Source organism: Stenella coeruleoalba, assembly GCF_951394435.1.
Source record: "Stenella coeruleoalba genome assembly, chromosome: X".
Classification (NCBI taxonomy): domain Eukaryota; kingdom Metazoa; phylum Chordata; class Mammalia; order Artiodactyla; family Delphinidae; genus Stenella; species Stenella coeruleoalba.
Genome location: NC_137152.1, coordinates 61286881 through 61305587, shown reverse-complemented (window position 1 = coordinate 61305587; position 18707 = coordinate 61286881).

Genomic DNA, 18707 nt, shown 5'->3' with positions numbered 1-18707 from the left:
ACCTTTAAAAATTGTGAATCACTATATTGTATACCTGTAACATAATATTGTACATGAACTATACTTCAATTTAAAAAACATTGGAACATTTACCCTTATAGGATTATATTTATTTATAATACATATAATATTGCTAATTCCTATATTAAATATAATTAAAGTTTATTTTCTTTATTATTTTTAAATAAAAATAAATACATATAGAAATTCTAATATTTTCTTCCCATTCCCAAAAGACCGTCATATGTATTCCCCCTGGGTGTATATCCCCCACTTTGAAGATCTGTGATTTAAAGGACATGCTCAGAATCCATCCTTCTAGATACCTTAAACTTTACCTCTACATAAAATAAGATATTTGAAAGTTGCACATCTGATATGAATTTCTATGCCCTATTCTCATAATTTATCCATTACACAATTATAAGTTGCCATTGTGTTCCAACAAGCTCCAAGCTCATATTTGTCCAGCTTCAGGTGTAGAGGAAAGTTTCAACAACGTCAGTATTATATCTCATTTGTATGGCTTGTTAACGTAACTACTCTGAATTAAACGCCGCAGCCCGGGGATAGAATAAACTGATTGACCAAAATTGGATTCGTGCTCTCTCCTGAAAATAGTGAGAGGCTGGCAGCCACACTCAAAACACAGAATAAGAATGGAAGGGTGTTTTCCAAAATAACAATCAGAGTATTCTTACATTAAAAAGAGCAATGGTGCTAGGGTTTTAAAAATGCCCACCAACATCTGGTTTGGTTACTGTTTTTACAAAGGAGCTATAGAACCCATCATATTTCACCTTTTGCCTTGATTGGAAGAAAGTTGAGGACAGGTTCTGTGCTATAACTCAAAACTTAGCCTAGATTTTCTGGCAGTTCTTCTTCCCTTTTACCTTCCTGAGCAAGCCATTCACACATTCCTGCCATACCCACACACTAACCTATTGTCTTTTGACTAGTGATTTTGTAGTGTCTTGTTTTATGGTGTCCATTTTATTTTAAGCTGCTTTAGTGTCTTTGACAACTAAATGACTTATTAATAAATAACAAATAATACTGCTACACGATCTGTTACTACATTTACCTAACCAAAGAAGAGGACAAGCCTAGGTCAACGAGAGGAATACAAAATGCTGAGTTGCAGAATTTGGAGACTCAAATTATTATCCCTAAGTCAAGTATTAAGGTACCCCTTAACTCTTTCAGTTTCCTAACTTTGGATATTACCTCAGTTTGTAAGAATATTCTATTCTTTGTTATAAAAGTTGTTTTGTCTCTTCCTTAATGAGAACCAAAGTTCAAGTATTCTGAAAGGAAGCTGTGCATGGGAAGGGCAGGCACTGAACATGGACAGCATAGGTTGCCTTTAACATAATGGATTTGAGTGACACTAAACAAGGGCATCTTGCATACACAAGGAGCTTGCATACTCTTGAAATTATAAGAGTGCCGTGTTTCCTCCACTGTTCACAAGTAACAATCTCCTTTGTCTTACTGTTGCCTGAAATGTTATCATTAGTCAGTTATAAATGTGTGTTAAGCATTAGTCCCTCTTTGACATCCTCTTAAATGCAAACAACCTTGAAGGTTAGTTCTGGGTTTTTTTTTTCCCCCTTAGCCTTAACACAAAGTAGTTTAGTGCATGTTTCTTTTCCCTCTGGCAGGAGGGAATTAATGTCCTTCACTGTATATTCCCTTTAAAACCCTGCTTGTTAGCTTAGTAATACTCAACAGGACCTATCCAAAAGAAATAATTGGTAAATGCTCAGTGTCCATGGCCAGAGTTCTGAATTATCCCCCTTGGCTTCTTTTCTTACTGTCTCACTTTACTTTGCATGCTTTCTTACTGCCAGAGATGGACCAAGTCTGTATGAAAACATGTAGGTAACTGACCCAGATTAATATCAGCTTTTCAAAATAACACTCTATGTGTTTCAATATGTTTAATGGTGATGTTGTGCTTTGCATGGGAGAATGTGAAGGAGGACAATTATGAATACCTCTTCCCCTCTCCTCTACCATTTAAAATAATTCAGTTCTTGTCCCAAACTTGCAAATACTATTCAGCAAAGCAACAGACCTGCAGTTAACAAGTCCCATAATGACAGAGACGTTAGTGCTCACTAAATATTCAATCTATTTCCCTATATTTCTCAGTTCCCCTAGTTATTAGGTTGGGCTATGTGACTAGTTCTGGACAACTGACTCTGACTAGAGTTTATAATTTTTACTTCTGAGTTGAGGCAGTTAAGGACCAGTGTGTCTAGTCCATCCTGCCCTCTTCTTTCTGTGGTGGCCTTAGAGGTGAAAAGCCCCAGAGGGTGCAGCTACATGGTGGCAGAAACTTCATCAGACCAGGTCCCTGACTTTATGGAGCATAACCTTTCCACCCCACCATCACTGCCAACCTGCATTAGCCACTTAATGTGGGCATAAATAACTGTTACTGTGTTAATACATTCACCTTCCTCAGAAGACAGTTTACAGCCATCTTCTGTTATTTCATCTTGCCCCTTGATAAAGGTCTTTCTGCTCAAAAATACCTCATTATTAGCTCACCATATATATCTCATATTACAGACTTTCCTTAGATATATATTTAATTTTAAGACATTGTGTTATGTGGCTCATTATGTATTAACTGAACTCATTTATCTGGTTAAGCCATTGGCTAATACTATTTCTCCAGGGAAAACAAAAGAAAGGGCCCTGAGGAAAACAAACCTAAAAGGGACAAACTTTGTTGGGAGTGGATGTGAGAGAAAACTCTAGAGCATGGTGTAGGACAGAAATGTAGTGGGTAAGAATATTATAGCTGGAGGCTCTGGATACTCTGGGGTGAGTATGAGGGGGAACACTTACTGAAAATGAGAGCAAGAGTTGGGTTTTTATGTGTACATTGGCTTGAGTCCCCATTTCCTATTTTCCCTTTCCTTTCACCCTGACATCTTCATACTTCCTTCCTTATTTCATAGGTTACTAAAAGTGCTCTGAGGAATGTTTGACCTGAGTGGGGATTGGGTTACTTTCTATGTGTCCTAGAAACCATGAATTTTATAATAGAGGAGACTTCCTCCTCTGGCCACCACAGGATATGGGTACTATAAGGGAGGAACTAGCCCTCTGTCATAAAAAATAAAGGGTAAAGTGACTGAAATGTGGACAGGTAAGTTTCATTTATTATTTTAATATGAGTGAACATTGTCAAAAGCAACATAAAATGGGCTTTGTAGGAGTAACCAGAAAGTCTGAAATCTATAAGTTATCTATGGAGTAGCCAATGTGAAGGTGAGGAAGTACATGTTTTTCCTATAATAGGGAAATTCTTGCAGGGAACCTGGGATACAAAAGAGGGGATGAGGAAATTGGAATCTAAAGCTGTAGATGCCAGGGGCCCCTCAGACAGTCAGCTAGCCCAGGCTGGCCAAACAAAGTAATGTATCTGATATCTTTGTTCTCAACAATATGATTCTATTCTCTGTAGTATCTGTATAGTCCCTCTGGGTTACTAGACTTTTAGTGGTGACAGGTATTATCTACAAGGTAAAGTCTTTAGCCTGGCATAAAGTCCTTCACAGTCTGGCTCCAGTTGACCATTCCATTCTCATCTACTGTCACTCTTCTCTACACCCAGAACTCAAGCCAGGCAGAACTTATAGTTACTTTAACATGTGTTGGATATATTATATTTGTCTCTCAAAATTCAATCTCCATCCTTCTCCACCATGATTTTTGCTAACAGACCCTTTATGGAGTACATTGATGGGCATTCTTACCCTTGACTTCCTGTTGGGTTTAGCCAGTGGGAGGAATCAGCAGATCAGGAGTAGGAGGGAGATTGAGATCAGGATATATATTCTTCTATCTCTTTTCTTATTCATTAGCTCTTTCTGTATAACAAACCACCCCAAAATGCAGTGGCTTAAATGGCTTACATATCTGCATGGTTCAGTTTACTTGGACTGACAGTAGCTTGGTGGATATGTTTTTCATTGCAGGTTTGTGAATCATCACCTAAGAGAGTTATTACTATTTTCATTTGATGAATGAGGGCTCTAAAGACACTGCTAATAAGTGTGAATGATAAGATTCAAACCCACTCAGCCTTACTCCAAATTCACTGATATTTTGTCTATATAATATGTTATTTTCAATTTGTGCTCAAAACTTAGAAAGCAAATTTCTTCTGGACGCTGAACCTAGGCTTGTGTGTTCATGATAATTTGCAAGAGCAAATAGTCAGTCATGAGTACCATCACTACTCTACTTGAAACCTGAAAATAGAATCACTTCTTTTAGGCCTATGGAACAGTAGTTCTCAAATACCAATTGACAATAACATTTTTAGAAAAGGGAAAATATAAATAATACAGTGCATTTTCACAAGGCTAAATGTATTCCACTTAAATAAATAAATCTTTTATTCTGGGTTTATGCTTTTTCTTTAGAGGAGGTTGGGAGATTAAAATCTCCTTTTTAAAACAGAAATATTAGGGGAGTTCCCTGGTGGCCTAGTGTAGGATTCTGGTTTTTCACTACTGTGGCCCGGGTTCAGTTCCTGGTCGGGGAACTGAGATCCTGCAAGCTGTTCAGCATGGCTAACAAACAAACAAACCAATAATAAAAAGAGCAGTTCCTTTAAAAATGAATAAATAAGTAAAATTGAAATAGTGGTAATAGTATGTGTAATTGGTTGGTGATTTGCTTTAATGTACTTGGCAAAACACAACCTTTGTCAGTCCCACCTACTTTTTACTTTATGGAATATTTTCTGGACTGTGAAATCCAAGTTTGGGACACCCTTGCTGTGGTGACCCATGAAAATTTGCCTGAATACTTTCTAGGGATTGAGAACCCTTAACTGAGAAGGCAATCAAAGATGAACATAATAGCTCTTTGCATTTTTTCTTTCTAAACTCTTAGTGGTGGTGACCCATTGTATCATAAAGTGCTAATCACGACATAAAATACTAAACTCTGAAATGCCTGTCTTGTGAGCTTTGCCTGCACTGCCAAACTTTGCACTGGTATTTTACAATCTAGAGTAACTGTGGTATCCTAAAGACAGGGATATTTTTACCTTCATACATCATGATATAAAGACCTTCAGTAACATTTCTAATTTTACAGGCGATATAGATAATTTCATAAAATTACAAAACTTTAATACTGGAAGGGTCCTTAGAAGTCATAGTCTAATAACCTGAGTTTACACATTAAGAAACTGAGGTCTCAAAGACAGAGAGTTGAGTTTTTTAAGGCTATAGTATAAAGCTATTGATTGTAATAATAGCAGTTTGGAAACATTAATTTATTTGTCCAAGGACAAATATTATATCAAAGATAACCAAACTGTAGATGATAATTTAAAGGCTTTCCTGAATTTTACTTTGCTTTCCTCTAAAAGAGTGATGGTAAGAAAAAAAAAAGGCCTTAACCTAATTTGTTCATATAAACTTGTTTATTACTACAGTGATCCAGCTAACTGGTATAAATCTCCATTTTTGCTCAGACACATGCCTAGAAGAATACAGAGAATGAGCTTTTACTCCTAATGAAACTTACCCTCAGGATCAGAGACTCAGTAACCCACTTCAATAATATCTTTTTAAACCTCTTTTTAGACTCATGTTTCTCTTTAATAAACAAACAAAAGCAGACTTATGCTCTTTAATGTTATTTAAAGTTTAAAATACATTAAATATTATTACTAGAAATGAATAAAAGCAATAGTGATTTTAGAATAAAATGTATTTTACCTCGAAAACTAAACATAGAATTATATCTATAAATATAAGTAATTTTGACCACAAGTTATCTAGATGGTAATCTCACAGTACCCAGATAGTACCTGGCACTAGTTGGTGCTCAAAAAAATATTTGTTAATGGATGGATAAATAATAAAACAGTGACAGAATAAACCAGATTAAGATGGTCTGAGAGGCAAATGGAAGGTAAAAAAGTTGAGACCATCCCATTAAGCTAACCTATTGTTATTTTCTTCATATCCCTAGTGCCTAACACGAATCATGTTACATGTTATACATTCAATGTTTAACTGCTTAATTACTGCAAATATTAAGACAAGTGGATTTACAAAACTTTTCTATCCTAGCTAATGTTGAAGCTACAGCAAAAGCACATTGTAGATCACCTTACTTATCTAGTCTACTAATTTGTTTTATTTTCATAGCCATAAAAAGAAAAAAAACCTTTGCAAATTATTTATATTAAATATATTATATTATTAGAAATCACTTTTCCAAATACATATGCTTCTCCAACAGTTCTAATGATCCTTACTTCCCCTCTTGCCTCTCAAACCCATATTTCTTCCCCTATCTCTTCATACTTACGACAGTGATTTTAGAGGAAACTGTTTATTCATTCCCAGAAGTATCTGCAACTAGAAGATCTAAAACATAGTCAATGACACAGTTGTGATGAGTCTAACCAGCAGTCAAGGAAACTCAAAAGGGCTCAACCCACAGTCCCATCTCTTATTCTGGCTACATTTTCTTTCCCAAGCCTCTCTTTAGGTATGAACTCTTTCATCATACTGCTAAGTAAAATCCAAATTATACTTCCAAGACTATTATATACAAGCTACTGATTTGGAGTAAACAATCTCAGTTTAGATGATTTGTTAGCAAATAATTGTCTTGCTTAACTTAGACCCTGAGTTGGGCAGTGGCAGAGGTACTGATGGGAATTTCCCTACTGCTACTGTAACAGGGAAGAGCCAAATCTGACTACATGACGGATCTGTTTCTTTCACTTTAACCTTTGCTTCCCGTTGCTTTTGTTCAATAAAAGGATACTGTCTATACACAATGACCTACCTCAGGGAACACTGGCCCTCTGCCTGAATGTTAAACCAAAGTGCCTTTGTTCAGGGAAACATCCTGACCCTGTCCACCTGCAAGAGAGGTGGCTTGCAGGATGCTGCAAGAAAGAAGAAATTAACACACCCCTTCCCTGAGGCCGGCCATTCCAGAGGACATTTGCAAATCTTATGGCCTTTTAACTTTACTTTTTCATCTCTTCCCCCTCTCTATTCTATAAAAGAAACTGGCATCCAAACCCCGATACGATGGTTTTCTGGAGATATTAGTCTGCCATTTTCTCAGTCTGCTGGCTTGTCGGCAGCGAGCAGAGTGACCTTGGACTCGGTAACACTACCAGGTCACGTTCAGGCCGCAAATCCTGAGCACAATACACTTTGTATTCAATGAGAACAAGGGAAAATTGTGGACTATTTTATACGTATTCAGAAATGATTGGTTAGAATTATAGTTGGTAAAGAAAGAGCTAAACATGATTCTTACCTTAAGACCAGCATTGACTGTTGTTTTTTTTTTTTAATGGTTTTTAAATGCCTCTGGCAAGGTCCCATGGGAGCACTTATCAGGTTGGATGGATTAGAAGAGGACTAGTAAATTTCCCTCCCAGGCAACATTTTTGGGGAAGCCCATCCTCTCTTTTTGTTTGCGTTTCTGTTTAATATTGGTAGATACATTTGTGATGCTCTTCTTGGCCTCATTCTCTAGAACACATTTTGCCTCAGATGTGGGCTTTACTGAAGCTATGCTTAAACAGATTTGGAATACAACCAAATAGGATAGCTTAAAACTAAGACAAAGGGCTGTTTTCAATGAGAAGATATTACGTTTTTGAAGTATGCATAATTCCAGTATCACCCTCCTTTGTAAGACTAATATTTTGATCCAGAGCTGTGCTTATTGCAAGAAAGCAAATTTGGATTTTTAAATACCACTGGATCACCTGGTAGTTTTAGTTAAACTGCTGGTTACTGGTGAAACTACTGGCTTCATTTTCTTTTTATTTTATTTATTATATCCATTGACTTGACTAATTACTGGCAATGATCAAATCAACTGGATCTTTTAATGTTTGCTCTTTGCATTAGAAGGACAATTTGTCTAAGAATATAGCAATTGTTCTAACAAGCTGTCTGCTAGCTGTCACAAATAAGTTAATAAGGATGGTCTCACTATTCAAAGTCCTATGTGATTGAGAGTGAAAATATAATGATATCAAGATTTCCAGTATTGCTCTGACACCAATTTTCTGACACCAACAAGTTATCCTACAATTCAATTCAATTCTGACACTACACGGAGTTAACAGAGATCCCACAAGAGCAAGTCTTCATAAGACTGCCACCACTTCAGGGGCCAACCACAAGTTTCAGATATGCCCAAGGCATCCCCACTTCTGTCTGCTGGCTACAAATTTGGGGCTTCCAACAATGCCCTTAGGCTAAATAATTCACTAGAATGACTCACAGAACTCAGGAAAGTTCTATGCTTAAAATTGTCAATTTATTATAATAGATACTTATGTATATCCCGATGGAGATACATAGGGCAAGTTCTGGGAGGGTCCTGTGTGCAAGAGCTTCTGTTCAAGTGGAGTTAGGGAGTACCAGTATCTTAATATGTTTACCAACAAGGAATCTCCTCTGAACTTCAATGTCCATAGATATTTTTTCCAGTTTTCATTATGAAGGTGTGTCTGAATAAATCATTGGTCATATGATTGAACTCAATCTGCAGCCCCTCTTCCTTCCCTGGACAATAGGCTGGCTCAGAATTCCAACTTTCTAACCATATCATTGGTCTTTCTGTTGACCCACCCCCCATTATGAAGCTCTCTAGGGACTCCTCCATGAGTTACCTCAACAGCATAACAAATATACGTGTATCACACAGGAAATTCCAAGGGTATTTGAAGTTCTGTGCAAGGAACAAGGAGCAAAAACCAGATATATTATTTTTATATCACACCAACACAAGGAAGTGTACAAAATACGAAAAAATAAGATGAATGTGTTTCCTCTTAGATAATTTTGATGGCACCTGAAGATATTGTATTGTTTAGGTTAAACAATAAACCTGAACTGTTATTGTATGCTATAAAGCAAAAATTGTCAATTGATATAGAATTCCAAACAGTAGAATACTGGATAACAGTGTTCAATTTATTTATCCTCATTGTTTCTTCATCCTTTCAAAATATATATTTTTATGATGTATATCTGACATATAACACTGTGTAAATTTAAAGTGTACAACATAGTGATTCGATACATTAAATTGCAATATAATTGCCAGTAGCATTAACTAAAACCTCTATTGCATCACATGATTAACATTTCTTCTTGTGGTAAGAACAACTAAGATGTAATCTCCTAGGAAGTTTAATGTTTATAATACATTTTTGTTGTCTATAATCACTATACTGTGTATAGGTCTCCAGGACTTACTTATCTACTAGTTGCAAGTGTGTACCCTTAAACAACATCTCTCCCTTTTCCCCACCTCTCAGTTCCTGGTTCCACCATTTTACTCTCTGACTTCATGATTTTAGTTTTCAGTTATCTTACATTCTACATACAAGAGATGTCATATAGTATTTGTTTTCCTCTGTGTTACTTATCTCACTTAACATAATGTCTTCAAGGTCCATCCATGTTGTTGTAAATGGCAGAATTTCCATTTTAATGGCTGAAAAGAATTATATATATATGTATCTATATGTGTATATATATATATATACTGCATCCTCTTTATTCATTCAGTTGTTGACTGACACATGTTGTTTCCGTATCTAGGCTATAGTGAATTATGCTGCAATAAACATAGGATTGCATATGTCTCTTTGATAACCAGTTTTCATTTAATTGAGGTATATACCCAGAAGTGGGCTTGATGTATTATATGGTAGTTCTGTTTTTAATTTTTACAGTGTGGAAATATCACTCTCCATAGTGGCTGAATCAGTTTACAATCCCAACAACTGTGCACAAGGATTTCCTTTTCTCCACATCCTCACCAACCCTTATCTCTTGTCTTTGTGATGATTGCTATTCTTACAGGTCAGAGGTGATATCTCATCCTGGTTTTCATTTGCATTTCTCTCATTATTAGCAAAATTAAGTACTTTTTCATGTACTTGCTGGCCATTTGGATGTCTTCTTTGGATAAAAGTCTATTTAGTTCCTCTGCCTATTTCTTAATCATATTTTTTTGATATTGAGTTGTATGAGTTTTTATAAATTTTGGATATTAACCCCTGATTCAATACATAGTCTGTAAAAATTTTCTCCAATTCTGTAAGTTGCCTTTTCATTTTGTTGATCGTTTCTTTTGTTTTGCAGAATTTTTTTTGATGTAGTCCCAATTTTTTTCTTTTGTTTGTGTTTTTTGATGTCATATTCAAAAAAGCATTGCCAAGACCAATGTCAAGGAGCATCTTACCTGTTTTTCTTTTAGAATTTTTACAGTTTCAGGTCTTACGTTTAAATCTTTGATCCATTTAGAGTTAAGATTTGTGAATGATGTTAGATAGGGTCTAAAATTCATTTTTTCTTTCTGTGGTTAGCCAGTTTTCCCACCACCATTTCTTGAAGAGACTGTCTTTTCCCCACTAGGTGTTCCTGGCTTCCTTATCAAATATTAGTTGACCATATATGTAGGGGTCTAATTCTGGGCTTTTCTGTTCCATTGATTTATGTGTATATATATATATTTTTTGCCAGTACCATATGACTTTAGTATTTTGAAATCAGGATGTATGGTGATGCTGGTTTTCTTATTCTTTCTTATGATTGCTTTGGCTATTCACGATCTTCTGTGGTTCCATACAGAATTTAGAATTGCTTTTCTATTTCTATTAAAAACATCATTGGGATTTTGATAGAGATTGCATTAAATCTATAGATGGCTTTGGTAGCATGGACATTTTGAACAATATTAACTCTTCCAATCCATGAAAACAGAATATACTTCAATTTGTTTGTGTCTTCTTCAATTTTTCTCAGCAAGGTCTCATACTTTTTATTGTACAGATCTTTCACTTCCTTAGATAAATTTACTCCTAAGTGTTTTATTTTGTTTGATGCTATTTTGAATTGGATATTTTTTAAAAATTTCTTTTTCATATGTTTTATTGTTAGTGTATAGAATATCACCTAATTTCTGTGTATTGATTTTACATCCTGCAAATTTTCAAAATCCATTGATTAGATCCAACATTTTTTTAGTTGAGACTTTGGGATTTTCAACATAAGATCATATCATTAACAAATAGTGATAATTTTACTTCTTCCTTTCCAGTTTGAATGCCTTTTATTTATTAATCTTACCTGATTGCTCTAGCAAGGATTTCTAGTACTATGTTGAATAAGAATGGAGAGAGGGCACCCTTGTCTTGCTCCTGACCTTAGAGAAAATGCTTTCAATTTTTCTCCATTGAATATAATGTTAGCTATTGGTTTGTTGTATTCAGCCTTTGTTATGTTGGGGTGTGTTCTTTCTATACCCAATCTGTTGAGAATATTTGTCATAAAAGAATGGTGTATGCTGTCAAATTATTTTTCTGCATCTATTGAGAAGGTCATATATATTTTGTCTTTCATTCTATTGATGTGGTGTATCACATTTACTCTTAGTCATGGTGTATAATTTTTAATGAGTTCTTGAATTTGGTTTACTGATATTTTATTGAGAATTTTTTCATCTACGTTTATCACTAGTGTTGCTCTATAGTTTTCTTTCCTTGTAGTGTCATTATCTGGCTTGGTTATCAGGGTATTACTGGTCCCATAGAATGAGTTTGGAGGTATTCCCTCCTCTTCAGTTTTTTGGAAGAATTTGAAAGATAATATCATTAATTTTTTATATATATATAAAACAACTTTATCAGTACATCCATCAATGAACACTTAGGTAATTTCCACATCTTGGTTAATGTAAGTAATGCTGCTATGAACATTAGAGTGCAGATATCTTTTTGAGATACTGTTTTTATTTTCTTTGGATATATTCCAAGAAATAGACTTACCAGATCATATCATAGTCCTATTTTCATTTTTTTGAGGATCCTCCATATTGTTTTCTATAGTGGCTGCACCAATCTACAATTTCACTAATAGTGCACAAGTGTTCCTTTTTCACCACATCCATGTCAGCATTTGTTTTGTCTTTTTAATGAAGGCCATTCTAAGAGACATGAGGTGATATCTCGTGGTTTTAATTTGCATTTTCCTAATGAGCGTTTTTTTTGTTGTTTGTTTGTTTTTTTTATGTACCTGATAGCCTTTCATATACCTTCTTTGGAGAAATATCTATTCAGGTCCTTTGTCCTATTTTTTTAAAACTGGGGTGGGCTTTTGTTTGTCTTTTTTTAGTGTTGTTGAGTTGTATACATTCTTTATATATTTTGGTTATTAACCCCTCATCAGATATATGGTTTGCAAATATTTTTTCCCATTCTGCAGAGTTTGTTTTTTTTTTTCATTTTTTTGATGGTCTATTTTGCTGTGCAGAATCTTTTTAGTTTGATGTAGTCCCACTTGTTTATTTTTATTTTGCTGCTTCTGCTCTAGGTGTCATAAAAAAAAAATTACAAAGACCCAGGCCAAAGAGCATTATTCCTGTGCTTTCTTCTAGCAGTTTCATGGTTTCATGTCTTACATTTAATTCTTTTATACAATTTTAGTTAATTTTTGCAAGTAGTGTAAGATATTGGTCCAGTTTCATTCTTATACATGTGAATATCCAATTATCCCAGCAACAATTATTGAAAAGACTGTTTTTTCTCCTTTGAGTATTCTCAGCTCTCTTGTCAAATATTAGTTGACTATATATGCTTGGGTTTATTACTGTGGTCTTGATTCTGTTCCTTTCATCTATTTGTCTGTTTTATTACAGCACTGTACTGTTTTGATGACTCTGCATTTATAGTATAGCTCCAAATCTGGAAGTGTGATGCCTCCTGCCTTGTTCTTATTTTTTTCTCAGTGTTTCCTTGGCTATTCAGGGATTTTTGTGGTTTCACATACATTTTGGGAGTGTTTTTTTCTACTTCTATAAATATTCCATTGGAAACTTGATAATGATTGCATTGAATCATAGATGGCTTTTGATAGTATAGACATTTTAACAATATTAATTCCTCCATTCCCTGAACCTGGGTACCTTTCCCTTTCTTTTTGTCTTCTTCAATGTCTTGTAGTTTTTAGAATAGAGATCTTTTACCTCCTTGGATAAATTTATTCCTGAGAATTCTTGGTGCTGTTGTAAATGTGATTAATTTCTTTATTTCTTTATTCAGAAAATTCATTTTTGGTATATAGAAATGCTACTGACTTTTGTATGTTAATTGTGTATCCTGAAACTTTACTGAATTGATTAGTTGGATCTAACAGGTTTTTTCTGGTGGAGTCTTTAGAATGTTCTATATATATAAATCATGTCATTTGCAAATAAATTCTATTTTACTTCTTTCCTTCCAATTTTGATGGCTTTTATTTCTTTTTCCCTGTGTGATTGTTCCAGCTAGGACTTCTAGTACTGGGTTGAATAGGAGTGGTGAGAATATGCACCATTTTCTTGTACTTGATCTTGGGGGAAAAGCTTTCAATCTTTCACCATTGAGCATGATGTTAGCTGTGCACTTGTCATATATGGCTTTTATTATGTTGAGATATGCTCTTTCTATGCCTAATTTTTAAAAAGTTTTTATTATGAATGGATGTTAAATTTTATTGAATGCTTTTTTTCTGCATCTATTGAGATGATCATACAATTCTCTACTTTAATTCTGTTAAAGTGGTGTATTGATCCATTTGCATATGTTGAATCATCCTTGCATCTCAGGGATAAGTCCCACTTGATCATGGTGAATGATCCTTTTAATGTACTGCTGAATTCAATCTACTAGTATTTTATTGAAAAATTTTCCACTGGTATTCTTCAGGGATATTGGCCTATAATTTTTGTTTCTAGTAGTGTCCTGGTTTTGGTATCAGGATAATGTTGGACTCATAAAATGAGTTTGGGAGTGTTCCATTCTCTTTGATTATTTGGTATCAGGATAATGTTGGACTCATAAAATAAGTTTGGGAGTGTTCCATTCTCTTTGATTTTTTGGAAGAGTTTAAGAAATATGGGTGCTAATTTTTCTTTAAATGCTTGGTAAAATTGATCATTGAAGCCATATGGCCCTGTTCTTTTCTGGGACACTTGTTTACTGATTTAACCTTCTTAGTAGTAAATGGTCAATTCAGATTTTCTATTTCTCACTGATTCAGTCTTGTAAGTTGTATGTTTTTAAGAAGGTTTCCATTTCTCTTAGGTGGTCCTGTTTGTTCTCAAATTGTTGTTCATGTTTCAAGGTTTTTGATTTCTTCTATGTTATCTACTTTGTTGGCATATAACTTTTTGTAGTGGTCTCTTATAAGCCTATGTATTTCGTTAATGTTAGTTATTGTTTCTCTTCTTTTATATCTAATTGTATTGATTTGAGTCTTCCCTCTTTTTTTCTTAGTATCACTAAGGTTTGTTGATTTTATTATCTATTTGAAAAATCTGCTTTTAGTTTCATTGATCATTCTTCTTTTTTTCTGATATCTATTTTATTAATTTTCACAGTGATCTTTACTATTTCCTTAGGTCTCCAAACTTTGCTCTTATTTGATTAGTTCTTTAAGGTGTAATGTAAGGTTGTTTGTTTGAAATCTTTCTAATTTCTTAATATATGCATTTACCACTATAAACTTTCCTCTCGGAACTGTTTTAGCAGTGTCCCATAGGCTGCGGTGATTTGTGTTTTTATTTTCAGGTGGTTTTAGATATGCTTTGATTTTCATTTTACTTTTTCTTTGACACATTGGTTGCTCAGGAATGTGTTGTTACATTTCCACATATTTGTAGATTTTCCAGCTTTCCCATTGATTTCTGGTTTCATACCAGAAATATGTGGTCAAAAGAGATACCTGGTATTATTGTGGTCAAAAGATATATGAGGAGTTGAGGAAGATGGCAGAAGAGTAAGAAGCAGAGATCACCTTCCGCCCAACAGATACACCAGAAATACATCAGCACGTGGAACTGCTCCTATAGAACACACACTGAACGCTGGCAGAAGACCTCAGACCCCCCAAAAGGCAAGAAACTCTCCACGCACCTGGGTAGGGCAAAAGAAAAAAGAATAAACAGAGACAAAAGAATAGGGACGGGATCTGCACCAGTGGGAGGGAGCTTTGAAGGCGGAAATGTTTCCACACACTAGGAAGCCCATTCATGGGTGGAGACTGCGGGTGGTGGAGGGGGGAAGCTTCGGAGCCGTGGAGGAGAGTGCAGCAATAGGGGTGCAGAGGCCAAAGTGGAGAGATTCCCGCACAGCGGATCGGTGCTGACCAGCAATCACCAGCAAGAGAGGCTTGTCTGCTCACCCGTTGGGGTGGGCGGGGGCTGGGAGCTGAGACTCAGGCTTTGGTTGGATCCCAGGGAGAGGATTGGGATTGGCTGCGTGAACACAGCCTAAAGTGGTTAGTGCACCACAGCTAGCTGGGAGTTAGTCCGGGAAAAAGTCTGGACCTGCCGTAGAGGCAAGAGACATTTTCTTGCCTGTTTGTTTCCTGGTGCATGAGGAGAGGGGATTAAGAACGCTGCTTAAAGGAGCTCCAGAGATGGACGTGAGCCACGGCTAACAGTGCGGACCCTGGAGACAGGCATGAGACACTAAAGTTGCTGCTGCTGCCACCAAGAAGCCTGTGTGCAAGCCCAGGTCACTCTCCACACCTCCCCTCCCGGGAGCCTGTGCAGCCCGCCAGTGCCAGGGTCCCGTGATCCAGGGACAACTTCCCTGGGAGAACGCATGGGGCATGCCTCGGGCTGCTGCAACATCACACTGGCCTCTGCCGCTGCAGACTTGCCCTGCATTTGTACCCCTCCCATCTCCGGCCTGAGTGAGCCAGAGCCCCTGAATCAGCTTCTCCTTTAACACTGACCTGTCTGAGTGAGGAACAGACGTCCTCAGGCGAGTTAAAGGCAGAGGAGGGGCCAAATCCAAAGCTGAACACCAGGATCTGTGAGAACAAATAAGAGAAAGGGATATGCCTCCCTGCAGCCTTAGGAGCAGTGGATTAAATCTCCACAATCAACCTGATGCACCCTACAACTGTGGAATACCTGAATAAACAAAAAATCATCCCAAATTGAGGAGGTGGCCTTTGGGAGCAAGATATATTCTTTTTTCCACTTTTCCTCTTTTTGTGAGTGTGTATGTGTATGCTTCTGTGAGAGATTTTGTCTATATAGCTTTGTTTTAACCATTTGTCCTATGGTTTTTTCTGTCCTTTTTTTTTTTTTTGGTTTCAAAATTTTTTTTCTTAATAATAATTTTTTATTTTAATTATTTTTATCTTACTTTATTTTAATCTCTTTCTTTCTATTTTTCTCCCTTTTATTCTGAGCCATGTGGATGAAAGGCTCTTGGTGCTCCAGCCAGTAGTCAGCGCTGTGCCTCTGAGGTGGGAGAGCCAACTTCAGAACACAGGTCCACAAGAGACCTCCCAGCTCCACATAATATCAAATGGTGAAAATCTTCCAGAGATTTCCATCTCAACACAAAGACCCAGCTTCACTCAAGGACCAGCAAGATACAGTACTGGACACCCTATGCCAAACAAATAGCAAGACAGGAACACAAGCCAACCCATTAGCAGAGAGGCTGCCTAAAATCATAATAAGGCCACAGACACCACAAAACACAGCACCAGACGTGGACCTGCCCACCAAAAAGACAAGATCCAGCCTCATCCACCAGAACACAGGCACTAGTCCCATCCACCAGGAAGCCTACACAACCCACTGAACCAAACTAAGCCACTGGGGTCAGACACCAAAAACAATGGGAACTACGAACGTGCAGCTTGCAAAAAGGAGACCCCAAACACAGTAAGATAAGCAAAATGAGAAGACAGAAAAACACACAGCAGATGAAGGAGCAAGGTGAAAACCCACCAGACCTAACAAATGAAGAGGAAATAGGCAGTCTACCTGAAAAAGAATTCAGAATAATGATAGTAAAGATGATCCAAAATCTCAGAAATAGAATAGACAAAATGCAAGAAACATTTAACAAGGACATAGAAGAACTAAAGAGGAAACAAGCAATGATGAACCACACAATAAATGAAATTAAAAATACTCTAGGTGGGATCAAGAGCAGAATAACTGAGGCAGAAGAATGGATAAGTGACCTGGAAGATAAAATAGTGGAAATAACTACTGCACAGCAGAATAAAGAAACAAGAATGAAAAGAACTGAGGACAGTCTCAGAGACCTCTGGGACAACATTAAACACACCAACATTTTGAATTATAGGGGTCCCAGAGGAAGAAGAGAAAAAGAAAGAAAATATTTGAAGAGATTATAGTTGAAAACTTCCCTAATATGGGAAAGGAAATAGTTAATCAAGTCCAGGAAGCACAGAGAGTCCCATACAGGATAAATCCAAGGAGAAATATGCCAAGACACATATTAATCAAACTATCAAAAATTAAAAACAAAGAAAACATATTAAAATCAGCAAGGGAAAACCAACAAATAACACATAAGGGAATCCCCATAAGGTTAACAGCTGATCTTTCAGCAGGAACTCTGCAAGCCAGAAGGGAGTGGCAGGACATATTTAAAGTGATGAAGGAGAAAAACCTACAACCAAGATTACTCTAACCAGCAAGTATCTCATTCAGATTTGATGGAGAAATTAAAAACTTTACAGACAAACAAAAGCTGAGAGAGTTCAGCATCACCAAACCAGCTTTACAACAAATGCTAAAGGAACTTCTCTAGGCAAGAAACACAAGAGAAGGAAAAGGCATACAATAATAAACACAAAACAATTAAGAAAATGGGAATAGGAACATACATATCGATAATTACCTTAAATGTAAATGGTCTAAATGCTCCCATCAAAAGACACAGACTGGCTGAATGGATACAAAAACAAGACCCATATATATGCTGTCTACAAGAGACCCACTTCAGACCTAGGGACACATACAGACAGAAAGTAAGGGGATGGACAAAGATATTCCATGCAAATGGAAATCAAAAGAAAGCTGGAGTAGCAATTCTCATATCAGATAAAATAGCCTTTAAAATAAAGACTATTACAAGAGACAAAGAAGGACACTACATAATGATCAAGGGATTGATCCAAGAAGAAGATATAACAATTGTAAATATGTATGCACCCAACATAGGAGCACCTCAATACATAGGGCAAATACTAACAGCCATAAAAGGGGAAATCAACAGTAACACATTCATAGTAGGGGACATTAACACTCTACTTTCACCAATGGACAGATCATCCAAAATGAAAATTAATAAGGAAACAAACTTTAAATGATATATTAAACAAGATGGACTTAAGTGATATTTATAGGACATTCCATCCAAAAACAACAGAATACACATTTTTCTCACGTTCTGCTGGAACATTCTCCAGCATAGATCATATCTTGGGTCACAAATCAAGCCTTGGTAAATTTAAGAAAATTGAAATTGTGTCAGGTATCTTTTCTGACCACAACACTATGAGACTAGATAACAATTACAGGAAAAAAATCTGTAAAAAATATAAACACATGGAGGCTAAACAATACACTACTTAATAACCAAGAGATCACTGAAGAAATCAAAGAGGAAATCAAAAAATACCTAAAAACAAATGGCAACGGAGACACGACAACACAAAACTTATTGGATGCCACAAAAGCATTTCTAAGAGGGAAGTTTATAGCAATACAATCCTACCTTAAGAAACAGGAATCATTTTAAATAAACAACCTAACCTTGCACCTAAAACAATTAGAGAAAAAAG